This window comes from Trichogramma pretiosum, unplaced genomic scaffold (genome assembly GCF_000599845.2).
Source record: "Trichogramma pretiosum strain Unisexual culture from Peru unplaced genomic scaffold, Tpre_2.0 scaffold77, whole genome shotgun sequence".
NCBI classification, from domain to species: Eukaryota; Metazoa; Arthropoda; class Insecta; order Hymenoptera; family Trichogrammatidae; genus Trichogramma; species Trichogramma pretiosum.
Genome location: NW_019641667.1, coordinates 46,944 through 74,905, shown reverse-complemented (window position 1 = coordinate 74,905; position 27,962 = coordinate 46,944). Strand labels below are relative to the sequence as shown.

The following is a 27,962-nucleotide window of genomic DNA, read 5'->3' as shown; positions in this document are numbered from 1 at the left end:
TACGAGAAAATGCGTGTGCCGAGTGTCGGACCGAAAAAAAAGGAGAGAAAAAATTATGTATTTTTTTACGTATTATTATTATGAATCGAAGTGAAGAAAGATTTTGATTGTTCGTTCTAAATAATAGCTTATTAATAAGAGCGACAATATTTATTTATCTAGTCGTATTTATTTTTCGCGTGTTTGGACTTTGTATGTGGTATTTGCTATTGCGGTATTGCCTTTGTGGTATTAAAATCCTTCTGAATTCGTGCAATAAAGAGAATTGCGATTTGGTAAATATTGTCTCTTTCATAACGAGATAGTCTTTATCTTAAAATTGTTTGTCGTTATCAGTTGATGATAATTAAAAAATGGATTAAGACAATGTCTAAATCTCAAAAAAATAGATGACTTTATACAATTATTTTAACCTTGCCACTTACAGATTTAGATATAGGGCTGCTCGCCATCTAGCGGTAGAACCTTAAAATGGTATTACACGTTATTTACAATGCTCCTTATATTTGTAACAAAATTTCACTGAATAGTAGCCAAAAATCAACCAATTGATGGTCATGTATTTAAAAAAGTTATAATCGATTACTTTTTGTTTATTAAATTATTATTAAAATTTATCATTTCTACCACTGATAACTTATTATAGGGTACTTGGACCAGTGATTGACCACTTTTGGACGTGCAATAATTATTCTTTTTTCTTGTCATGTGATAATTGGCCAAAAAAGCAAGACACTTCGTTCGCTGAAGAATTGAATAACGACCATATAAATATATTTTAAATCGTTTTTCGTATGAAATTTTCCAAAATGTTCATTCACTGATACCTGGTCATTGATTGGTCCGACTACCCTATAAATCGTAAAAAAGCAAAACAAAAATCAATTTGACAGCCGTTCTCCGTCGACTCCACGATCTCATGCACCGCAGCGAAGAAATAATCTCGCGAGATTATTGCACGCTCGCTCGTATATATACGCACGAAGCGTGGCGGGCGCGCGGCAAGTGTCGGTCCGGAAGAATATTAAAAGAAAATATAAAAGAAAGAGAACAAGAGAAACATTTTAGCTGTATATGTAGCAGTCGTATAAATGGGGGCACGAGAGGTAGAGAGAGGAAAAAGCTCTAGGGGAAAATTGCATCCAGTACATACGGTGTACACACTAGCTTCACGTACTCACACACACGTATATACAGTCTTTGGCGCCCACGACAGGAGTAGTGGTAGTAGTGAGCGAGCTATGTGCGCCTCGCGTCGCAGGTAAGAGTCACGGAATCTAGTGTGCGCCGCGCGCGGCACTATCCAAACATTGTTGTATCTACCAGATTGCAGGTAAATAAAGCATTTACATACGAGAGAGAAAGACTATGTGTGTGCAACTACGGCAACGACGACGACGAGGGCGTATATATAAACTTCTGAGAAACTATTTCAACTTTGTGCACTCGTAAAAGGAAGCACAAGCGCGCAAGGCAGCAGGGAGTGGAGGTATAGAGAAACGAGAGGGAGCGGCCTCTCTCGCTCTCAGCCACTTGACGGATTCACTATTATAGATTCGTTTCAGCTTTTCTTCTCGCTCTTGAAGAGAGAAGGAAAGAGAGAGAGAGAGAGAGAGAGAGAGAAAATGAGAGCGAGAGAGATGGAAAAAAATCGCAAAGCGCAAAACTCGGCGTAGGCGCTCTTTGTTGCACGGATAAATTTCTTTCTTTGCGATGTTGGAGGCTATAGGAATAAATGAGCTTTTCTTGGGTGAACTGATTGCCCCGGTGAGCTCGACAAAAGAAAGCGACGAGGAAAGCCAGATAGAGAGATTAAAGAATCGAGCCGAGTAATTTGTGTGTGTGTATGACTTTAAATTGAACGCGAAGAGAGAAAAAAAACGGACGGAAAGGAGGAAAAGTCCAGAAAGCTCGTTCGTTTTAATCGAACCGGAGATGCGACGTAAATGGAAGATTTTCATCCGCATCGGTAACAGCAGCGGCAGCAGTAGATAGCGAGAGATCAAAAGGCACGACAGATATGGGCTATGTACACACTGCGTAGCTGCACGCATGGAATCTTCATGATTCGGTGGTGGTACTGGCGTTCGCGATCGAATCGCACCAACACGTACATGCATGTGTGTGTGTGTGTTATAGGGTACGGACCGCCACCGATGACGACGACCACAAAGGTGTACATCGAGCTGCAATCCCCCCCAAATCGAGCTCTCTCTCTCTCTCTCGCTTTGGGGGCCGTCATTGGCTGCAGCAGCAGGAGAGTCATGCCGGTGCATATAGGCACGCGCGCGCGTTGAAAACCCGCACGTATTATACACGTTCGCGCTCCGGCAAAGGGATGGTTGTGTATGGATGTGTGTGCTACCTCTCTCTCTCTCTCTCTCTTTGGCAAAGGCTCAATCTAATCCAAAAGCTAGCGCGCTCAGCGATCCCGCAGCAGCAGAGCTAGCTACACACAAACCGGATATACTGCGCCTGCACTCAGCCTCGCACCGGTATATACTTATATACACACACACAGAGTCAAATGAGTGTATATAAACCTCTTTGAAATAACCTCTACATTAGAGGCTATGCGGCAGTGGCAGTGTCACATACACACACAGTTACTACTACTACAACTATGACTTTGCTTCTCGTTTCATTTAACCTCTACCCTCTCACTTTGAATTAAACTCGTCGTCCAGAGACTCCATTAGGTCGAATGGCGCGTAATTAAGCGCAGTCGTAAATTACCCCTCTCTCTCTCTATATATATACTGCGCCTTCTTTCTCTCGCACTCAATACCTGCTGCTGTCCCCCTACTCCTTCTAGTCCTCGCTCGCTCGCTGCTGCTATCGATAGAATTCGAACCTGAACCCAATGACAATTTATTTTGCTGATTATATATTCTCCTCCGGCTATATATATTATATAGCTCGAGCAGCTGTATGCATTGGCTATTGAGCCTCAGCTGGTGCTGCTGCTTTACGCACAGGCTGCGCAACGACGACGACGACGACGACGAGGACGACATTCAATTGCCTTCGAGAAAAGGAATAAAAGCTCTTGGAGAATATCGGGTGCAAGGATCGAGCTTTGCAAGTCAACGAGTACTATATATTCTACTATACTACAGCTCCTTCGTTACACACGCATACACTTATACACAAAAGCTCTGTAAGACCAAGTTATTTTCTAGTTTGAAAATTGAGAGCAGCACGAGGACGACGAACAGCAGCCCTTTGTCGAAAAGTTCATAATCTTGTAATGAGACGACGACGTGGCGCTGCAGCAGCAGTAACAGCAGCTGCTGTTGCTTTATTGTCAGCTCTTCTTGGACCATCGGGTATATTATACAGTAGTACAACGTGGCGCACACGAGATACTCGTCAAGCGATGAAATTCCACTGTCGAGAAAGGGCTAGACCGTGTCAGTACGGGCACGAGATGGAGCACACCCAAATTCCACCGGAGGCCTACTAGTGAGAGAGGGCCAATGATCGCATTACATTTCACGGGATTCCATTATTCTCGCTAATGACTTCTACTACTGCAGCGCAGAGGGACGATGGTGATGATGAGGCTCGAAGGTCGTCGGATATCGAGAGCTTGCACACTTCGAAGCGGCGTTCGTACTCGCAAGTGATGGACACGTACGAGCTCTCGTATATTTTTTCAACCTTTTACTACGTATATATCGTTAAAGAGAGGGATAAATACGTCTGGGACGAACACAGTGGACTGCCGCCGCACCCGATAAACGCTCACTCTCTCGAACGGGGGTAGTAGATAAGTTTCGTATTCGTTTTGCCGCGCGGCGCAAAAGTTTTTCCTGCGTTACGTACGTCAGAGAGAAAAAAGTCGGACTATATCAGCTCTGTGTGTGTGTGTGCGAAAACGAACGAGTCGAGAGCTGAGCGAGAAAAAGCCTCGACCAGAGAGAGTGAGTGTGGAGATGAGTCTGCGCGTGCAGCAGCAGCACCTCTCGAGAAAGTGATGCTGCTGCTCTGTTCTCGGGTCAGCGGTCGCTATTTCTCTCTCTCACTCCAACGCTGCATACCTATATACACTGTCTTCTAGCTCCTCGACTAATTCACATGGCAAATTCCAATTGGCGCACAGACGCACACACACACACACACACACACACGTACATATATCTATAAGTCATACAAAGCCCATCCAATTAAAGCTACGGTATAGTGGTACGGAGCCGTCGCCTGGAAATCGTATCTGCAGCTCGCTCGAGAGTGACGAGTGTGCGGCGCGGGTACGCGCGCGACAGGTGAAGCTTTGGCACGACCCAAGGCTAATGACCGCTTATTAATTGAGCGTGCCGGAGCGACAGCATCCACTGTACCACCACCACCACCACCACTACTACTATCTACACACTCGTGCACATGCACACATATGTATGGGTTCTACATAGAGAGAGAGAGAGAGAGAAGAGAGAGACCGTCTGCGCACTGCTCACGAGGCGAACTTTCTCCGGCTTGTGTGTAGTGCTGCTGCTGCCCCGAGTACAGTATTCTATATATACGTATAGGAGAGCCCGAGCCAATGCACTTAACTCTATAATGCAATCTTGATGCTACACAAGAGCGACTATATACTACACATACGCCTATACTATGTATATACATCGAGTCACCTTTCCCGAGGCAGCAATAATACCTATACACATCACACATACACACAGCAGATATAGTACGCGCCTCTCTGCAAACGTGCGATGCTCTGCTCTGCTCTGCTCTGCTTTCGAGCCGTGTGCGAAAGGAAAATGGAGTGCGCTTACATTTATTACGTTAGCACTCGCCGCCGTCGTCGTTATATGGAGCACACAGTTGCTTCTTCTCCAGTTGTGTATATAGAATATGAACGACGGCACGTCCGCCAGCTCGCGAGCTGCTGATATGTATACTATCGATGCTATCGTACATCGACTTGTGTGCGTCAGGCCTGCGTGTCGGGGTAGTGAGTATCGACTGTCACAAACGTGTGTATGTGTCAACGATGCAAGCTCATATACCATACGTTAGTTCGCGAGGATCTTTATTTTACCGTAGTCGCGCGCGTATAGTGAAAGTGCTGTACCGGGGGAATGGCAATTAATCCTCCCAACAGAGGTATGCACTCGCTGCGGTTTACAGTGCGCGTTACGATTATCCGAAATCGGTGGGCTTCCGCAAGCTCTTCTCGCGCGCGGCAGCTTTCGCGCCTAGTACTGCCCTACGAGGAAAGCTTCCTGCATTAAAACACGCCACACGCATCAACGTGTATATTTTGACTCTCTCTCTTTCTCTATCCTCTTGGATTATTCGACTCGATTAGCCATAGCCTGCACATGCAGGTGAAATCGCGCCTGAAATATTTATTAGCGTGTAATATATATAAGGGGGGACGACGGGCAATACGTCATCTCGGCGCAGCTATCTCTAATAATAATAATAATATGTTTAAAAATACCGTATGCAGGATCCGTGACGAGGAGCGTCGAGGAGGCATAAATAGCTAAATATTGTCGCGTGACTCTCTCATCGGTGATTCATCGGCTGCGTCGCGAGCGAGAAACTTTCTCTATAAATGCCACATTGCACAGTGCCGCGCTGCATCCATGTGCGCTTGTGCGCGTTTCTTTATGCAATCGCGTTGAACGACGTTAATCGATCCTGCGCGCCTTTGTGCGTTGCGAACATTACAAATGCGCAAAACAATAAAAGTCGAATTGTGCTGTACTGAACACACACACGCAACTACACGCGGCCGTCCATGCACAGCCGCAGGCGGTGTATAACGTAATAATTGTTGAAGCTCGACGCGCATCGCCTATATCGCATCGAAGCTTATTATTATACGTATCATTCACGCACACAAAGCTCGCTTATATTATGTATGCACGCGTATAGAAGCGACTTTTCCTTATACATTGTGTGCGCGCGCGCGCGCGTTGAAATATTTAATCCGCCATTTACCTTTAACTCGAAGCGCCACAGGAGGTGCCGACAGCTCTCCGCGCCGTTAAAATTCCTCCTTCTCCTCTCTCCTTCTCTCTCTCATTCTCACTCTCTGACTTGGTACATATATATGGGAGAGCTAGTAGTGCGCGAGCCGAGAGAGAGAGTCGGAGAGGCGTTAATGGACGATTCTCGTATATAGAGAGGAGAGCGGCGAGAGTAGACTAGCGCTACGTAGTCGTGGTGGTAGGTAGCCCCTGCTGCTGCCACTGCGCTGATTCTCTAGCTCGTCGCGTTATAGCCACAGCCCACTGTAACAAAAAAAGTCAAGAGAAAAATCAATAAAATACTCTACACACTCGGTGCCGAGCATCGAGACTCTCCTATATAGATGTATGTGTAATACAAAAGCTTATATAGATATAAAGTGTTATGATTTATTCCATTCGACGCCGCCGTTGTCGTCGTCCTTGGAAACGTCGCAGAACAGAGAGAGAGAACGAGAAAAGTTTTCGCGCGCGGCGCACCCCCGAAGTAATGTTATTTTTTGTGTATATGCGCGCGTTCTTGCCGCTCGTTCAGGGGGCTGTGTAATGGCTTATATATTTTCCTCCTCCTCCTCTTTCCCTCTATCTCGCTCTAACGCGCCGTTGTGCGTTTTATATTATATAAAAAAGAGTCTTTTCGATGTATTTCGCAGCGCAGCGAGCGAACGCGAGTTGACGAGAATACGATTGAAGCAGACAGCGAGAGAGATTTTTTTTACCCCCCATTTTTTCAACTTCACAACTGCATACGGCACACACGCTGCAGCGAGCGCAAGTGGCGAGTTTGTATTGAACCGTAGTAGGATTTCCATTTGAAGAGCGCCAGGCGACGGCGCGTGCCCTGTCATGCCAATGTCATTCGAAACGATTTTCGTACGCGCGCATAGCACTACTATACACGCTGCTGCCAACATTAAGGAGAATTAATATTTTTTCCATTCATCCCTTTTTTTTTGTACACTTATTGTTCGCTTTCCGATAAAGGAGAGAGAGAGAGAAAAAAATAGACGTGTGTGTGTGTATGTGTAGGCCGGCTCTCGTCGCGCTGCAACACAACGGGGAACAACGGATGAAAGAATAATTGCACGGTCATTTTTCCGATTGAAAGATTACATAAGCGCTCTGGCGGCTCGCAACGCCACCAGATATGGTTATGAGCTTTTGCAGGTGCAGCTGCTGCCGCTACCCCCGCCGTTATATAGCTTCGTCCGCTGCTGCTGCCGCCAAAGAGAGAGCCAAGTTATATGTGAAATCGATTGAATGATTAACGAGCTTGGAAATTATAGATGGAGATGCGCGCACATACACACGCACACATGGGCCTCCTCCACTTACTCTCTGTATGAGCGTAGATATATGTACGCGCGCGAATGTGCACACACTTGCCAAAGCTGCCGACGAGTTAATAGTTTATAGGCGCGTATATATTTGGCGCGAGGTGGAACGACGAGCCAAACTCGGACTATTTTTTTTTTTTTTTTTTTTTTTTTTTTTTTTTTTTTATCGCGATGACGCGTATCCGGGTTATATTCCCGCGATAAAACGCGGCTCGTGTGATTTTTTCGCGATGATGTTTGCCGTGTGCAGCGGAGTCGCGTCGGATGAAAAGCGGGCTTACTACAAACAAAAGAGGGTAAAAAGCGATGAATTTCTGGATTATCGCTGGGGTATATAGGATCGAGCGTATTTTCAAGGTCTCTCGCTCGCGTTTTTAATCCGAAATGTCGAGTTGACAGCCGTACGTCAAAGTCGTCCATTTTTTCATGTTTACAAACTTTGATTCATTAATTCGGATTTGAATTTTGCGCTTAACGTTGTCCAGGATCGATTTTGGTGTGCGTGCAGTCCCTTTAAACTCGATATCAGCACAAAAACACACGTGTGTGCGCGCATGGGAGTATATATACTGCGCGGGGCACCTATACGCGCGAAACGCCCCGACGATTTTCGAGATAGAGGGAAGGCTTAGGTCAGCAGGATTTACGACACAAGAATTGAGAACGACAGGCACAGGCAGCAGTAGTTACTCTCTCTCACTCGTGCGAGCGTGTGTGCGCATAGATATATAGCCTTCTTGCCAGGCTACTGCTGCTGCTGCTGCTGAATGGGCTCTTGGGAGAATGAAGGAAAAGTTTTTTTATATTTTTTTGCCACCTACTCCCTCTCCCTACCCTCGTTCTCTCTCTCTCTCTCTCTCTCTCTCTCTCTCTGTTTCTCTCCATCCCTCCAGCAGGTTGAAGCTTGCACAGACATATCACACATATGATACGTGATGTGTAACGAGAATAATTGACAGGCTGCTGGTTATACACATTTTCTGCTTTACAAGCGTATTCCTTCGCGTGGAAAAAGCTGCTTCGCGCCCCGTACAAACACACACGTATATTATGCGCTCGTACGTGTGTCGATGTTATATCCGCACACAGACACACACATATACATACATGGTCGCGCGCAAGCACGCGAGAACGAGAGAGAGAGAGAGAGAGCTCCGTGCACGCTGTGCAAAATTTATCGGATTTTTCGAGCTCGAACTATTTCATAAAATCGTAAGGATGGCAATAGAACGAACGGAAGCTCGAGAGGGGGTACGACGGTCGGTGCACGGAAAACTGCACGATCGTACACGTATAGAAAAAAAGTCGAGCTTGCGCGCGGTGGATATTATTATTCAGATCTCTCTGGTGGATGCGCGGAGATCGTTGACGCGTGCATCTGTCTATTATTTCGCGCATCCGCGATTAAAACGCACTCCTGTGTACACGTATACGTATGTATATAAGCACATCGTAAAATTGTCGTCGTCGATTGATTTTTTTTCTCTCGAGCAATGAAACGTGGCTAAAATAAAAGAGAGGAGAGAGAGAGAGAAGTAAAGTCGCGAAGAAGAGAGAGAGAAAGAAAGCTCGACGACGATGTGCACGCACGGTTGACATCATCGAGGCCAAAGTGCATTTACCTAGAGAGAGAGAGAGAGAGAGAGAGAGAGAGAGAGAGACGACACAGACGTGTATACGCGCGTGTCTTCGTTAAAATGTCACCAACAGCTCCCGCACACACACAGCTCCGGCAGTGCTCTCTTCTTCGAGATTTATCGACGCGCGCTGCATTCCGATAAGGCTGCCTCGTTGACGGCCTTTTTCTTACCCCGTATATACTACACAGCGTTAAGGTGCAGGAGAAAAAAAAAGACGCACACACACGCCCTTTCGTTTTTTTCCCCTTAGTTATATTTTTTTATCCTTTTTTGCTCGTTCCCTTCTCTCTCTCTCTCTCTCTCTCTCTCTCTCTCTCGACTTAATTTGGCTCGCAGCAGCAGCGGCAGCAGTATAGCAAGTCGGTAAGTTGGCAAGTCCAAGCACGAGCTCTATACGTGCCGGACGTTTGACGAATACTCTAGTCCTCCTCCGCGCCAGTGTGTGTGTGCGCCCAGAGTCGCTTACAAAGCTATATAGGATTGCCTCGTTATCCGCCCAGCAGCAGCAGCGCAAAGCGGGGGTATAGAGATAGATAGATGTATACGTGCGCGCCGCACCGAGACCACGCTATACACACAGTCTTGCTGCTGTGTGTAGTAGCTTAGAAGGAAGGAAGCATTAATCTAAAGGATATATACCACCATAATCATCATCATCATCGTCTTCGTCTTCGTCGTCCTCTATATCTACCACTACGTCGTATATATGGTATAGAGAACGTCGCGCGACCCGTCTTCTTAGTCGTCGTCGTCATCGGATCGTTACGATGAGTTAGATGGAGAGAGAGAGAGAGAGAGAGAGAGAGAGAGAGAGAGAGAGGATTAAATTCGATACACACGCACGAGCGCACACACGTACACAATTATTTTGTTATCTGTATGGCGGTTCACGTATACGCGTATACGATGTGTGGTACTTCGAAGCTCTCGATTACGATACGATATACGGTTTAGCTCGGGTTAAGTGATACATGCGTGCGCGGTACACTGCACGAGGAATGAACCTAAAACTCGCAACTTTGCCACCGGTTCTAGAGCTCTGGCGCTATAATAGTATATTATGATACACCCGGAAGTTTTATTTTTCCCCCGTTGTACCTTTGTTTTATCATTAGTTATAAATTTTAGCTTTCGTTTTATCATCGTTATGAAATAGCTGCAAGATGTGAAAATTGAGTACAAAAAAAATGATAATAACAATTCAAGCAAATTAATAAATTAAATTTTCTGTAAAATATTTTTATTTGAATAATATACGAATATGTTACATTTGAAAGTGCTTAAAGCTCAATTTCTTCGAGCTCTGAGCAGTTCAGCCGCGAAGCAAATATTCATCAAATCTTCGTTCATCAGGTTATCCGCAATCTTGCCGCAGCAGAGAATCGGCAATCGATAATGCAACAGCTCAACCAAAGGATCCAGCGCCCAGTCCAGGAAAAATTTTCTCGAAATTATCTCGCGCAGTGGTTCGCAACACTTTTTTCTAAATTTTATGGGGAACTTCTCCAATTTGTTGGAGCGCGCGAAATCCATGCAGTCCGCGTGATTGATTAATTTTCCAGCTTGTTTCAGTGGTAATTGGGTTAGGTCGTAGAGCGACAGATTCGGTTTTATCATCAGTTTTTTGGTGAAATACTCCCCTTCATAGCACCACGAGTCATGTTCATAATATAACAAACCGTACTTGTTGAATAATCTCATGATAGTCAGGGAGTCGTCACGGTCCAGTTTGTATCCTCTCTCCTTGAGTCGTTCGACGACGCCCACAAGGCCGCATGCTATTTCCAATTTCCAGTGATAATGGCGGACCTTTTTGAGGCACTCGTCGAAATTGTCGAAAGTGGGAAAAACGAAGCCTGACAGGTTGGCCCCGTGATTCAAGAGTGAATCGATCGCGCGCAGCTCGAGGTTCGTCACGGCCCACTGCAGCGGCGTTAGGCCGTTCTTGTCCCGGGCATCGAACCACACGTCGTTCCCGATGTCCTTGTTGACTTTCAAAAATAGCTCCAGCAGCTCGCATTTGCTTCTCTGGCAAGCCAAGTGCGCAGGAGTCTCTCCGTCGTCGTTGGCCGAGTTTGGATCGGCGCCTCTCATCAGCAGAAATTCGACCAGCGTCTCATCTTGCGCCGTCAAATGGAGCAACGTTGCCAATTCGAAATCACTAGGAGATATCGATGCCACAGCAGAGTCTTCATACGGATCCGGGCCTCTACTCAGCCACAATTCGGCCGTATTCGTATCCGTGTTGCGGTAGCGAATGGCATGGTGCAGGGTTGTGTTGCCCCATTTGTCCCGGGCGTCGAGCTGCAAATGGTGATAATCGCCGATCTCGATCAACGTCCTCGCGGCGCCGTGGGTCTTGCCGCAGATGACGTGCAGCGGTGTCACTCCATCGTCGTTGGCCAAGTGCGGATCGGCGCCTCTCCTCACCAGAACTCGGGCTACTTCTTGGTTCCCGCGCTCGTAAGCCAAGAGCAACGGCGTGCATCCCATCTTGTCTCGGGCATCGACCCGAACCGTCCGGCCAATTTCGTCGTTGACGGCGAAGAAGTTCTCCATCGTGTGAGACTCGTCGCCCTCCTTCGAGCAAATGACGTGCAGAGGCGTCCATCCATCCGCCTCGATGGCCAGATTTGGATCGGCGCCGCATCTCAGCAGCAGCTCGGCGACCTCCACATGGCCGTTCTCCAGCGCCAAGTGCAGTGTACAGCATTCGGGATCGTGACCGAAGTCGAGAAATTTTTCCACGACCGAGTAACATCCCAACTTCGAGGCGATGTAGAAGTGGCTGATACCCGATTCATCGGTGTAATTTACCTCGCACCTGTTATAAATTTTAAACAATTGATCTTCGAGGAAGAGACAATTGTGTCTGTGCGCAAGATGCACCGGTGTAGTGCGAAGCAACACACGTGGCTCACCGTCTTCGTTTACCATGGGCTGGTCTTCGTAACCGGTTCCGACTATAAATTCGACGAATTTTAGTAGTTTATACTTTCCATAGCATGGCTTCGTCCAGTTATCTAATATAGCGTGCGAGATAAGCCAATCGATTTCGTCGGGACGAAAGAAGTCTAGAAGATTCGGACGTCGGTCGGACCATTCACTGAATAAATTGATGAGTTCGCGAAGAAGCACGAGTCGTTGGTATTCGTTATTCCAATCGCACTTCCTTCGTAATCTCCTCAACGTTCTCAATTTGATCTTATTGATATGAGACATGTCACGCACCTATGCACGGTCACTTGTAATGATAATGTAAAATATTTTTCACTTTTAATCGCTTGCTCTACGCGATCGGAGTGCGCACGATCTTTTTTCGATGCTTGCGCTTAGGCGTCGTAACCAGTACTGACTTCAATTGGGATCTGAGATCGAGAAATGTAGGTATAGTAGGGGAGAAGCGCCTATTACGGCGCAGCACCTAATGCGGCGCACGTTCATTTTGGATAGTTTGATATATATTTTACCCAACTAAAATTTATGTAGGAATATTCTATACTTGTCAATCATTTAATTTTTGCAAAAAAATTATTGAAAAATATCATCAACAATAAATGACAAACAATATAAAAAATGCAGCGTTTTCTTCTAATAATTACGAGTTTTAAACTTGAGAATATAGAAAAAAACCTATTGATGAAGTATTTGTGCTCAACTTTAACATGATGCTTCATTTTCGACGATTCATCAATTGGTAATTGAGTAATTTGCAACATAAGAGAGCATTGGTTTTATCCTATTGCGGCGCATCCTCGTGACTTTTACTTTTTGAGGTTAAAGCCTGTAAAGCCTATGAGCCATTAAGGCGAAAAACGAGCCGATTCCAGCGCAATGACAACATTGTTAGAATGCTTGTTTATGGAAAAATAAATACATTTCTCATAGAAAGTAGGCTGCATTTTCAAAGATTAAGGTATATGGAATAAAATGTTCAGTTTCGAATGTTATATTATCGAGCACATTTTTTGTTATTAATCAAAATGCGTTAGTTGCACTATAAGAGGTATTTTTCCATAAACATATGGGACACTCGGATCATCTCGTGCTAGGCCCGCCTTCATCTGAGATCCCAATAGACTTAGGTTATAATAGAAAGTAAAAACACGCTGTCGAAATTATTCACCAAATGCTTGGAGCAAGTGGTGTGCACATGAGCATCAGTGCTCACAATAGTGTCACCTCAAGCGCGCGATTCAAAATTTTAAAAATAAATTTACAAAATTTACAACAATTTTGACTGAAATTTGGTCAATTTTCAAATGCATCCATCTCCGTCGATTCAGATCTCATCCGGACGAATTTTTCTTAGTTTTCTATAGACAAACGATGGCGCATGCGATCAGCTCGCGAGAAAAACGATGCGTTACATGCAAAGTGATTGCCTTCGCTATATAATATGACGGAGGAAGTATGCTGCTTCTTCATTCTCGGCTATAGTATAACAATCGATCGATTCACGCGATGAAATTGCGAGATATTCAATAAGAAGGGTTCACAAGTAATTGTGCGCCTATATACGCTGTGTTGAAAGATCAATTTTCGACGGCCTTTTCCTCAAAAATCATCATGACAACAGGATCTAAAATTTTGCAGGGAGATAATTAGATCACCAATTAACGTTGTCCCAAAATTTCAAGACCTTGTATGAAAAAATGTTTAAGTTAAGAGTCAACTTACTTACAAACTCTCTGACCTGTGTCCCGAACTCTCTCTCTCGTACATAGGAAGGTGTGAGAGAGCAAAACGAAAATTAGGCCTTTGCCGATTGCTATGTGCATAAGTATGGTAATATTCCATCGTAAAGTCATACGATGTATGCTTGATAATAAAGGATAATTATAAAAGTATATAAAAAGCTCGTTCATAATAGGAATTAAAGGAAAAAATGAGCCAAAGTCGATCGATTGATTAACGCACTTATGTACAGAGTTCACGATCTCGCTCGATCCTCATTCTTCTTCTTTTACAAGATACAGCTGCTATATGCATGTTATATAAGGTCTACTATGCGCAGAATAGAGCTTTAAGTAAGGAAACTGCGCTTGCTTGGAAAAGGCCGCACAGCTTGGCGCGCGAGGAGAGTTTTTCTCAATTTGCATGTGAATTAATTGAGCTGACAAAAGAAGCGAAAACGAGAGCGTTTAAAATGCACGTGAGCCACGTCTTGTGAGCTATATATAGTTGATAAGACGTATATCTCTTTTTTAGTTTCTGTATAGAGTGAGCTGTACAAGATGTCTCGCAGCACGCGTGCAGGGTACGATACATAACACGTGTGAGCATAGAAAAACGTTGTATTTTTGCTGCTCCCCCGCGCGAAAGGCGTTATTGCGTGCAAGCGCACGTGTAATTAGGCCGCAGGCGTAGTTTTTTATACTTTATGCTTGTAATAATTATAATAATGCAAGCGCCACGCCACGTTCATATACACCGAAAATACTCCTCGAGCTTCGTATATACCTCGGTGGCCAGATTCGAATTGGTGCCGCTTCTCAGCAGCAGCTTGGCGACCTCCGTGTGGCCGCTCTCCAGCGCCAATTGCATCGCGAAGGAATTGGGATCGTGACGGAACTTGAGAAATTTTTCCACGGCCGATCAACATCTCAATTTCGAGGCGATGTGGAAGTGGCTGATACCCGATTCGTCGGTGTAATTCACCTCGCACCTGTTGTAAATATGAAAAAAACGGTCTTCGAGGAAGTAGCAATTATGACTGACCGCTAGATGTACCGTTGTGTTATTTTTCGAACAGTTAAACACTCGATTAAAAGATACTAATAGATAATTCAGATATTTTATGACTTATAAAGTTTTAAAATAAGTCCATAAGACACCACTAGATGGCGTGTGGCATACTTGCAAGCGAATAAACATACCTTGAGACCGCGGTGGCTGTGGGGCTTGAGCTCTTGCTTCTCAACCGAGAAGTCAGGGGTTCAAATCCCGGCGGTGGGCTGGTTTTTTCCCGAGGATTTTTTCTGCGGGGTTTGCACCGTTGGGTGTAATCCGTGGAAATTTTCCTTGGAAAAAAGCCGGTGCACTTCAACTGCAGTCTCTGGTGTTGGGGGTCACACCATTATCAAAGCGTAACCTCAGTGGTATGGGAGGCGCAACCATATCGACTATAGGTACACGCTAATACACTAACACACACACTTACATATACACGCAAGACCCACCGTTAGGTAGAACGGTGAGGTTGGCCAATTAGCCTAGTAGCAGAAAGGGCCGTAATCAACTAAAAAAAAAAAAAAATAAATAAACATACCTTATCGTATATGAGCGCGTCCAGCATAAGTCGGCTACCCTGCGTGATTGCGGCATTTTTGGCCGAAAGTGTCGTATGCTTAGCTCACACGGAAACGTTTACTAAGAGTCAGAAAAAAAATCAAAACTCATGGATCGATAGATTTTTTTCTCCTCTTTCTAGTGGTGTAACTTAAAAAAAATTCTTAAAAATTGATTTTGAGGTTAAAACTCGACTTAAATGTTTAAGTCGATTTATCCAAAAAATGTATCCTCCGATTTCAAAATAAACTGCACCAATCGAAAGAAAAGGCCAAAATCTATCAAAAACGATGTCTTCCAGGATGGAGAAACGAATTTGATCAAATTATGCAAATTATTACATATTATTATTAAATTATTCAATAACTTTTGCCATACCAAAGTAAAAAATGAGTAAACTTCAAAATGTCATAACTCAGTCAATAAAAGTCGTATCAAGATTTTGAACCGACTATTTTGTTATGCGGGAACGTCGAATTTTGATAAGGTTCGTTTGCTTTCGAACAGTAGCCCTGAGAAAGCTAAAAATCGAAAGGAGTTTGAGAGTTTACACTCGGCCACAGCTAAGACGGTTTGAATTGAACTTTTACAAAAGTTCGTTAGCTTTCGAACGGTAGCCTTGAAAAGACTGGAAACCGAAAAGAATTGCAGAGTTCGCACTCTGCAACTGACAAGTCGGTTAGCATCGATCTTTAGCAAAAGTTCGAGGTCTTTCGAAATCCTACGTGAGGTGGTCCTGAAAAGGACCGGGGCCGAGTTGGCATGTACAAGTTTCAAATTGTTTAGTTGGTGAGTGATGTGGATCGAGTGGTAGCCGAGATTTTTAAAAAAAGGATTTCAAGATCTTGAAAAAACCTACAAATTGATGGGCTCAGAATGTTTCTACGAGTCTTCTTACTAAACTGACAGCAGAAATAGCAAAGACCAGAAAAACTTTTTTTTCGACTTGTCAATTGTTAACGACAATAAGTGAATAAATAAATAATCTATTGTGAATGTTATATATACAAGCGCGCTATGTGTGTGTGTGTGCCGTATGGGGAACGCGTCGGAGCGTCAGCGTCGCCAGACCCAGCTCTAAAATGAGCATCCCCTCCCTTGCGCGCTGCTCCGAACCCACTTGGTTCTCTGCGCTTGCCTGAGACGCACGCATGTAGACGTGTACACTGTTCAAGCTAACCTTCCTTATATAATAAATATATATTCTAATTCTAACCACTCTGTGTACTCATATACAATGTAATCCTAATACTAATTTATATGGTCAAAAAGGGCTTAAAAATACCTTTCAAATGGTTGGTTCAAAATCTTGATACGACTTTTATTGACTTTGACTGAGTTATGACGTTTTGAAGTTTACTCATTTTTTACTTAGGTATGGCAAAAGTGATTGAACGGCAGTGTATATTAGTAAAAAGTTGTGAACTTTTCGAAAATCCGAATACCTCATATAGATAGGATTTTTTCCAAGGAATCTAATGGGCTTATCAGGTTCTCGATATCTGTTATCGAATTCAAATTAGAGCGAATAGAAAGTTGGCAGAAAGTAATGGGCTGTATATGAGTAGCGGCGCGTCGTCACTTAGTTCCTGTCATACTTGCCAGGTGGAGCGCGACACGCGCTCCTCGATCACTGTACTTTTCACTTTCCATTTCGACGGCATCAATGAGTAGCCCCCGGCATTAAAAATAGGCCCAAAGTGCCTGAAATCATCAAAAACACCCATTTTTAGACCTTTTTTGCACGTTTTTCGACACACATTGTTGTCTACATTGCCTTACACTGCAAGACCCATTACCAAACTTTATCAGGCATTAGTTGACATCTTTAGGAAGCTTTTTACATAGTTTTGAAAATAAAAGTCAGGGTTCGAACTCGATTAGATTTCTTGTTTTTTGTTTTGTTTAAGTCTTTTCCACTGTATACGTCTTTAGGTGGCTCTAATCACTTTGGAATGATTTTTTTCTGAAAATTTGGACAATTTACAATAAAAAAAAACCTGGGCACTTTTACTTTTGATTCATTCTACACTGATCCAGTAATTATTTGAATATTTGTGATTTTTCATGAATTTCAAAAAACCCTAAAATGTCCAACTTTGGGCTTCTGAAAATGTGTCATGAAAGGCCCCAATTTTTCTAAAATTTAGTTAGGACAAATCTGACATCAAATACAATAAATTTTTCATATTTGGAGAAAAACAATTTTTTCTGCCATTCGATTTTACAGAGAATCGGCCTTATATAAATTTCTAAAAAATTAAATACAAAAAAAAATAATAATAATGCAAGCAAATTAATGAATTAAATTTTTTGTAAAATATTTTTATTTGAATAATATACGAATATGTTACATTTAAAAGTGCTTAAAGCTCAATTTTTTGGAGCTCTGAGCCGTTCAGCCGCGAAGCAAATATTCATCAAATCTTCGTTCATCAGGTTATCCGCAATCTTGTCGCAGCAGAGAATCGGCAATCGATAGTGCAACAGCTCTACCAAAGGATCCAGCGCCCATTCCAGGAAAAATTTTCTCGAAATTATCTCGCACAGTGGCGCGAAACATTTCTCAATCAATTCTACGGAAAACCTCCCAAGTCCGTAGGAGCGCGCGAAATTCATGTAGTCCGCGTGCGTGATTAATTTTGCAGCCTGTTTGGGTGATAACTGGATCAGGTCGTAGAGCGACAGATTCGGTTTTATCGTTATCTCTTTCATGGAACACTCCTCGCTGTGGCTCCAAGAGTCATTTTCTTTGTTTAACAAATCGTACTTGTCGAACAATCTCATGATCGTCAGGGCGTCGCCGCGGTCCAGCTCGTATCCTCTCTCCTCGAGGCGTTCGACGACGGTCACAAGGCCGGATGCTACTTCCAATTGCCAGTGATCGTAGACGACCCACGATTTGAGGCACTCGTCGAAATTGTCGAAAGTGGGAAAAACGAAGCTGGACAAGTTGGCCCCGTGATTCAAGAGTGAATCGATCGCGCGCAGCTCGAGGTTCGTCACAGCCCACTGCAGCGGCGTTAGACCGTTCTTGTCCCGGGCATCGAACCGCACGTCGTTCCCGATGTCCTTGTTGACTTTCAAAAATAGCTCGATCAATGAGCCTTTACCCCTCCGGCAAGCGAAGTGCGTGGGAGTCACACCGTTGTTGCTGGCCGAGTTCGGATCGGCGCCTCTTCTTAGCAGAAATTCGACCAGCTTGTCGTCTTCCATCAGCTGTAAGGACGATGCCAAATCGAACTCACAAGCCATGTGCAGAGGTGTCCATCCCCCTGGATTGGCTAAATTCGGATCCACGCCTCTGCTCAGCAAAAATTCGGCCGCGTCCTTATTGTGGCAGTGAATGGCATGGTGCAGAGGTGTGTCGCCATTTTTGTCTCGGACGTCGAGCTGCAACGGCCGAAGCTCTTCGAACTCGATCAACATTCTCGCGGCGCCGTAGGTCTTGCCGCAGATGACGTGTAGCGGCGTCAATCCGTCTTCGTTGGCCAAGTTCGAATCGGCGCCTCTCATCAGCAGAACTCGGGCCACTCGTTGGTTTCCGTGCTCGTAAGCCAAGAACAACGGCGTGCATCCCATCTTGTCTCGGGCATCGACCCGAACCGTCCGGCCAATTTCATCGTTTATGGCGAAGAAGTCCTCCATCGTGTGAGAATCGTCGCCTTCCCTCGCGCAAATGACGTGCAGAGGCGTCCATCCATCCACCTCGAAGGCCAGATTCGGATCGGCGCCGCTTCTTAGCAGCAGCTCGGCGACCTCCGTTTGGCCATTCTCCAGCGCCAAGTGAAGCACGAAGCAATCGGGATCGTGACCGAACTGGAGAAATTTTTCCACGACCGAGTAACATCCCAACTTCGAGGCGATATGGAAGTGGCTGATACCCGATTCATCGGTGTAATTTACATCGTACCTGTTGTAAATTTTAAACAACTGATCTGCAAGGAAGAGACAATTGTGTCTGTGCGCAAGATGGACTGGTGTAGTGTGAAGCAACGCACGTGGCCCGCCGTCTTGGCCAACTGTGGTCTGGTCTTTGTAACCGGTTCCGACTATAAATTCGACGAATTTTCGTAGTGTATTCTGTCCATATCTTAGTCCTATTTCCCTAGTCGTCCAGTTCTCTATAGCCTTCGAGATAAGCCAATCAATTTCTTCGGGTCGAAACAAGTCTAGAAGATTTGCACGTGGGCCGGACCATCCGTAGAGTAAATCAGCTGAGTCGATCATGAGTTGGCGAAGAAATATTATCCGTTGGTTTTCGTCATTCCAATCGCACTTTCTTCGTGATCTCTGCAATAATCTCAAGCTGTTTCCTTTGATACGAACCATTTCACGCACCTATGCACTACCGTCACTTTTAATAATAATGTAAAATATTTTTCACTTTCAATCAGTTGCTCTACACGATCTTCTTTCGATCCTTCCCCTTCGGCGTCGCAACGAATACTGACTTCTATTTAGATCTGAGATATAACACATGGGACACTCGGATCATCTCGCGCCATATGCCCGTCTCCATCTCAGATCTCAATAGACATATGTTATATTAGAAAGTAAAAAACGCAGTCGAAGCAGTCGCAGTCGTTTATTCATTAAATGCTTGAAGCACGTGGCGCGCTACCCACATCGGTGCTCGCTAAAGTGACAGAGAAAATAAATTTACAAAAATTGTAATGAAATAATTTCTTTTCTCTTTTCTATGTCCTCGCGACAACAATTTTGACTGAAATTTGGTCAATTTTCAAATGTATCCATCTCCGTTGATTCAGATCGCATCCAGACGAATTTTTCTTAGTTTTCTATAGATAACCTATGGTGCGCGCGATCAGCTAGCGAGAAAAACGATGCGTTACATGCAAAGTGATTGCCTTCGCTATATATGACGGGGGAAGTATGCTGCTCTTTTATTCTCGGTTATAGTGTAACATTCGATCGATTCGCGCGATGAAATCGCGAGATATTTATAAATATTACCAATATCTCGCTTCGACACGCCGCACACGGCATTACGGAAATTGTTTATGATCTATGCACGATACCGTATGTACGATTTTACACTCTCTGCAGCTGATATCGCATATTATACGTATAAATATAGCTCTCGATTTCGAGTCGTAAACTCTTGCTCTCTCGGCTGCTTGTTAACTTAATCGATGCATGGGGGCGAGAAAGAACTCCTCAGCAGCAGTAGCATCTTGTAAAGCGATCAAAATTTCACTTTTAGAAAAAGAAAAGTATACGCGTGCGGCGCGTCGCCAGCGCCTTACTTATTGTTTGCCCCGGCGTACATATATGATACTTTCTCCTTGCGCTGCGTGTACTCGACTCGTGTTGCACACTCACACCGGTGAAAATCATGTAGCGATGCTTGCGCCTACCTCTATTCTTGTTCTCGGCGCTCCTATACATATATATGTATACACACACCTATACATGTATGTATGTATGTACGGGCGACTCGTTGCCGTGTGCGGGTGGTGACGGTGGCGGAGGGGCACTGCATCGTAAGCGATAAATCTTACAGAAGTACGTACGAGTTGCGCAGCCTCTATTAAAGCTTCGGAGCTCGCTGGAGTACATATATATTCGGGGGAGGCCACCGTGGACGCGCCGGGATACTATGTACGTATATATATGCGACTTTTTACACTAAGCCGACCCGGAATTAGTCTGTGTATTATCTTAATTACGAACTCTCTGACCTGTGTCCCGAACTCTCTCTCTCTCTCGTACATGGAAAGGTGTGAGGGAGCAAAACGAAAATTAAGCCTTTGCCGATTGCTATGTGTATAAGTATGGTAATATTCCATCGTAAACTCATACGATGTATGCTTGATAATAAAGGATAATTATAAAAGTATATGAAAAGCTCGTTCATAATAGGAATTGAAGGAAACAATGGGCCAAAGACGATCGATTGATTAACGCATTTATGTACCGAGTTTACCTTCTCGCTCGATCCTCATTCTTCTTCTTTTACAAGATACAGCTGCTATATGCATGTTATATGAGGTCTACTATGCGTAGAATAGAGCTTCAGGTAAGGAAACTGCGCGTGAGTCAAAGGCCGCAAAGCTTGGGGCGAGAGGAGAGTTTTTCTCAATTTGCATGTGAATTAATTGAGCTGACAAAAGAAGCGAAAACGAGGGCGTTTAAAATGCACATGAGCTACGTCTTGCGAGCTATATATACCAGAATCGCACCCGACAAGGTCCGATTAGTCTAGTTGAATGACACTACACTTTGATCTTAATCAAAAGACCGAGAAGCGATAAATACATGAAATGTATGTGATGAAATACATGAAATACATGAAATGAAATACATGAAATGAAATGTATATGAAAAAGATGAGACAAAATCTACATTGGGCTTTGCCTTGAACTTAAAAAAATATTATTTTCCCACCTATTGAATCGGTGACCACTATCAAACGGAAGTTAACTTAACAGCAAATGATGCTTGTTAAATTCAATAACGAACTCATAAATAATACAGAAGAATTTCACCTTTACTGTAAGAAAGAGAACTTTTGGCAAATATTCAAATTATGGATTTGGCCGGGGAGGAGACACTGAATGTTTAACCAGCAGACATGAAAGCTGATGGTCAATTTATCAAGATATCACTATATGAACTTCGTACGTTTTTTGAATATTTAAAAACAAAAAAAAAACCTTGACAATATTGTCGGTCATGGTTCTTATTTTGTAAAGTTACTGTCAAGAATCGTAAGAGATATTCGGCTGTATCAAAATATTAAGATATAATAAGAAGGCTTTACTTTTTCACGTTTGGATTCGATTATGACTAGTGGGGTTGAATCCAACGCTCGCGTCGTCGCTTGTTATTTACTATGCATCAGACATGAAATGCGTAATGACATGAGTGACAAGATCGTGACATTTCACGACTTGTGAGATGTGATTCGATTGATTGATCATAGTTGTAAGTGCCGTCCTGCGCACGGGCATTTGACCCCTGCAGGTCTTTGTAAAAAAAAGGAAGGTTAATAAATAATAATAATAATAATAATAATAATAATAATAATAATAATAATAATAATAATAATAATAATAATAATATAGTTGATAAGACATATATCTCTTATTTGGTTTCTTTATAGAGTGAGCTGTACAAGATGTCTCGCAGCACGCGTGCAGGGTACGATACATAACACGTGTGAGCATGGAAAAACTTTGTTTTTTTGCTGCTCCCCCCCGCGCGAAAGGCGTTATTGCGTGCAAGCGCACGTGTAATTAGGCCGCAGGCGTAGTTTTTTATACTTTATGCTTGTAATAATTATAATAATGCAAGCGCCACGCCACGTTCATATACACCGAAAATACTCCTCGAGCTTCGTATATATCTAGATCAGGGTGTTATTTATATTATTTTTGTAAGCGAACAGGGTTTAAAATCGAGTGTGCACGAGCAAAGCAGCAGCAAAATTAACAAGAGCCGAGAGAGAGAATTTATGTGCGATGCAGATTAAAATTCACTTTGGGTTTAGATCAGGTGAGTGTGTTCCAGGCATCATACAAAGAGAAAAGAGATAGAGCGAGATAAAGAGCGAGAAAGAGAGAGAGAACGAGTGAGAGAGCGACGAGGGATCAAAGACGGAACAAGCAGCCTTGGCCCTTGGAGAATTCTCATTAAAGACCCGTTTTCTGATAAAAGGTTCCTATTTCTCCGGAGAAATAGAGAGCGAAAGGCAGAGAGAGAGAGCATGAGCAGCTCTTCTAGCGAAAGAGAGAGAGGAAGGAAGGGATGGAATCTTATACTGCAATTTTCAAGGAGTCTTTGCATTGTTGTGATGGAAATAAATTAGGTTGTTGTAAAGCTCTTCTGCTTTGTGTACGTGTGTGAGTAGCTATATGTGTGTGTGTGTGTGTGAGTGTTTTCCGTATACACAGGCATATCAGCTGGGAGCAGTGCTGCTGTTGCTGTGCAAGCATATAGTATAGGTGTGCTCTTCGGTGTAGTGTATTACAGAGAGAGGCCAGGCGCGGCTGTGTGCTGTGGCAAAGGGTTGCCGCCGCCGCGCATGGGCGAGCGACATAATTTAGCTTGTTTCCGAGAGAGATGGGATAAACGTCACGCTATTCCCCGATGGGATCGTGCGAACGAGCGGCAACTCTACCTCTAGCTAGCTATAGAGCGCAAGAGAGAGAGAGAGAGAGAATGTCTCGATCCACGAATGTGTGTGTGTGTAGCTTGACTCGGGTGCATATATATTAGCGCCAGCTCGCAGCGGCCGTGTACACCGAAACTCGTGAAAAGAAACAGAGACAACAGAGAGGGAAAATGAAGCTCTCTAGCTCTAGCTATAGCCAACTCTAGCTTCAGCTATATATAGGCGAGAGAGTTTGATACGAAAAGTGCTCGCGAGCCCAATGCATTATATCATAATATAATGCACTACTCGCAGGCTCGCGCGCCCTCTCCGTATATATACCTATGACCGTACACGATAAAGACCGCATGTGTGCGCGTGTACTCACGTAGCTCACGGTCAGGAGATTTATTAACCATTAAAAAAATTGCGCAGTCCCTCCCGTCCGCCGCGTGTGCAGCGTGTATAATACACGGCCACGCGGCCACCGCACGGGGAACAACCCCCCTGAGTCGAGCGCAGCAAAAAGTGATCAGAGAGCCCTCTCGTGCGAGTGAGTGAGAGAGAAAAAGTGACTCGCTCTCTTATCTCGCGTGCCATTAGCATATACATAATCCTGTGCTCTATATATATAATACAGAGGAGCGATCCTTTCTTCTTCGCCGGTAGTTATATAGCATACAAAGCTGCGTCGAGCGAATCGGAATTTTTCGTTTTACGTGCCGCATCGGACGTCGATCTAGACACGATCTACCTACCTACCTACCACCACCACCGCCCCACCGACGAGTATCACGCGAAACGTGTTCTGCTATCACTGTATTTCGTACCTAAAAAAAAGAGAGAGAGACGGATCGTAGTCGCGTCGTTTGGCAGTAGTATAGAGCTGTATAAAACCTTCTCTCCTCCAATCCAGCCCAGCCACAGCCGAGCGGCGCGTCGTGCTCGAAACAAACTGCTCAATTTGCGGCGAAATGAACGAATAACCCGGGTGGCATCGGTCACGCGCGCGAGCTCGCTTCGGGAGCTTTTACACGCTCTGCGCTGCTCTACGTCTGCTCTCTGTATACTCGTTTGTGTATGTATGTGTGTGTGTGTGTGTACCGGAACACAAGCTTCGCACACACGTACATAGAGAGAGAAAGAGAGGAATAGTAGCGATCGGAGAAAGAGGAACGATTGCCTTTATCCGCTTCGATGGCCGCGGCAATGGATATAGCTTCGGCGCGCACACGGTCAACTCGTAAATCTAACCGTCATTTATCACACACAACTTGGCTGCTGCGGAGCTCTAGCTAGCTCTACGCGGAAGCTATATCCGATGTTCCAATGCATATATAGGTGCCCGCGCCGGTGTATACAGAGAGAGCAGTTATAGCCCCCAACAGTTGTAGCCGGCGCAGAAACTAGTAGTCGATGGATCATATATCGGTAGCGGCTATGCTCTATATATACCTGCCGCTTCTGCTGGCAAGACGTGCGCTGAAACGATGAGATATATATTGCCCACCAACGCCGCCGGAGGCGTATATAGTCTCGAAAATTAATTTCATTGCCCTCTCCACCTCCTCCTCCTCCTCTTCTCCCAAAACTACATCGTCGTTTTCGTCGTGATTTTGCGCACAGCCCGAGAGCGTCGCGCGCGACATTGTGGCGCAAAAAACGACGTACAGTCGAGCCACGATTTTTTTCCCTATTTCATCCACGAGAAGTAGCGGCGGCGGCGTCCTAATGAACTTATGATTCTTGGCGCGTAAAATGGGCTTTGATAGCCCCTGGCGCAGTACACAATCTCGGGCTCGTTTTCTTTTTCTCTCCTTCTTCTTCTTTTTTTTCGTGCTTCCTCCCATCCCAGCACAGAAGAGCAGAGAGCTACGAGAGCTTGCGAGAGAGCTTTTACGCGGATGAAACGAGCGACGCGAGACACGCAGGCTATATGTAGCACGTCGGATGGTGTCGGCGCTGCACTTTTTTAAACGAAGCGTAGCGCGCGCCCACGTGCGATAGTTATAGTACATAGTAACGGTAACGATCGTCGGCGCTTCTTCTTGCCTTGTATAACGCGTAGACGTCTCGCGAATGAATTGGCTTTTTTTTATCATCATTAAAGTATAGCAGCAGCGCACGGAAGAAGAAAAAAAAGAAGCAAGAAAGAAGGTGGTGGAGAGGGCGAGGCGCACGCGAAGAGATATTGTAAACGTCCAACTTGTACACACGCGGGCTAGGTAAAGGTAGGTAGCTGTACTACTTGTGCGTGCCGCCGTGAGCGCGGACGAGAGCACGCATAGCATCCCAGCGGCACACGTACGTAAGGTACACACGAGTATAGCGTGTGCGAGTACGCGGGAGAAAGAGAACGAGAGAGAGAAGAAGCCATTGGACTTTACGAGCGCGAATAACACGTGTCGGAAGTGCTACTGTGCACGTACCACCAACGCGAGAGGGAAAGAGAGAGAGAGAGAGGCCAAGAGGTGTGTGTAGCTCGCGCCGCACCGAGGGCAGGAATCGCGCCGCCGTGTTCCCTTCTGTGTGTTAGCCACTGCGCGCAAGCTGCACTACGCTGTGCAGCACGTCGATCGATTTTCCCTCGCGCTCTTACATGCGCCAACCAACAGCAACTTGTATAGTATGTATGTGTGAATATGCCTCGTGCTGCCTTTGTGTGTGCTGATATAGTAGTGTAGTAGGCATGAAAGCTGCTGCTGCTGTGAGGAGGACGCGAGGATGCGTGTAATAACCTAGGCCGGCTTTCTGCCCCCCTCAGCCTCGAGCTCACACTAGGCAGCGCGCGAAAATCGGAACGAGTAAGCCTCGTCTACTACTACTACTACTACGGCGTCGGTGATGGAGCTGTTTCTATTATACCGAGGACGTATACGCGGCTGAGCAAACTTTACCCGCCTTATCCCCGACGCTATTCACGTTTCACTTTGCTGCGCAGCAGCAGCAGCAGCAGCTTCTCTATCCTTCCGCGCGAAGCTTTTCGGGGGCTGGATCTTGATGGAAACGTTAACCGTAGTTTACATCGTCGTTTCTCTCTCGCTGGCTCTCGTACGTATTACTGCTGGAGCTGCCGGGAGGCTGATCGCGCGCGATATATATTTTTTTCCTCATCCCCCATATCTGATATATATGTGTGTGTACGCGCTCCGATGGAAATCGGCCGATTTCCCCCGCGCCGGAAACTTTATAGGACTCGTGTAAAAGCTCTGGCGTATATGGATTTGAGAAAAAAAGCACGAGAGGAAAAAATAGCTGCAACGCGAGTTAGCTCTGAAATATTCGTAGATCAGACCCGAGGGACGGACGGCAGGAGGGGGGGTAGGATGAGGATTCGCACACTGCAGTTAGCTGCAGCTGAGCCACGAGTAAACAGTTGACGACTAGCGCGCGCTCGTTGTATATAGTAGTATACCATTGCAGTGCCGGCTGCACTTCTACTACTACTACTGGCGGTGCTGAACGCGGCCGAGCTAGCGCACGGCGCGTATAGTTTAAGTTGCGCAATAAATATGAAGCCTTCGTGCAAGCTCTAGGCTAAAGCTCGGGGGAGCTTTCGAATGCCTCCCTGGCCAACGAGCAGTGGTAGTACCAGCAGCATCACTGCCTCCTACTCCTCTCATCCCCCTTTTCCAGATTGCCCTCCTCACTCACTCTCAGCCCTCTATAGCTGCCATTCAAATTTTACTACGACTGCGAAGCGCTATCTCTTGCGCCACTGTTGCTACTGGTGCTTTTTTCGAGGCTACTTTACGGCCCGGCTCGCGCGCGCGCGATGCATTATTGCACGCCCTCGCGAATATATGTGTGCGTCTCTGCCGATATCCCAGGCTAGAGAAGTTAGCGAGAGAGGCCAATGTCTTTTTGACTACGTGACAATTTAAAAAATAAATCCGAGCACGAAAAAAGAGAGGATGGGATAGCAATGCGGCAGGGAAATTGGTAGAGGCGGCTGCTGGGGCTGCTGCATATAGCAGTCTGGAAGGCTGTAAAAAAAAAGAAGATAGAAAGAAAGAAGCGAGAAACTGAAGTCGTAAAATGCTATTTGACTCTCGTATATATCCAAACTCTTTTTTTCGACGCCACACCACCACCACCACCACCACCAGCGGAGCAAAGAAAAGTAGGAGGGCGGGCAATGCAGCCAACGCGTATACTCCGGTGTTCTACAGGGGCTATATAGGCGGGCGCGCGCGTGTATAAAGCGTGTTCGGGGGGTATAGAAGCTAGAGCGAGAGAAAGAAGAAAAAGTGCCTGCAATTCCCGGTAAAAATTTGTAACAGCTTTCGGAGTTTCGCGAAAACAAACCCCCCCAACCCCAGCCCCCTTTATGCATACATGCATAGATGTGGCAGCGACGGCGGCGGCTCGTTGTATGTGCAAGCTTCTCCGCTACGTGCAGCAGCAGCAGCAGCAGCAGCCAGAGAATACGTCGGCCGCTAGTGCTTATATTGTATAGATAGAGCTGAGCTGTTGCTGCTGCTGCGAGGCGAACTATGAGGCGATGCGCTTGCATGCATGCATGCATGCATGCATGTGTGTGTATGTATGTGTAGCATCGCTTCTCTCGCTGCAGGCACTCGAGACT

General features: G+C 45.2%; 1 protein-coding gene across 3 annotated transcripts in view; it reads right to left on the bottom strand.

Annotated features, from left to right (window-relative positions):
* Nucleotides 1-27,962, bottom strand: part of LOC106648640 (putative polypeptide N-acetylgalactosaminyltransferase 9) — a 130,161-nt gene that overhangs the window by 70,763 nt on the left and 31,436 nt on the right. The window contains exon 2 of one of the 3 annotated variants that reach the window (XM_014365687.2): nt 5,959-6,251. The exons of 1 other annotated variant lie outside the window; for it this stretch is intronic. The gene's annotated coding sequence lies outside the window, so the exon portion shown is untranslated. Of the gene's footprint in view, nt 1-5,452; nt 5,489-5,958; nt 6,252-27,962 lie in introns of those variants that run through there. One more of the 3 variants, XM_023460316.1, reaches the window with a different exon arrangement.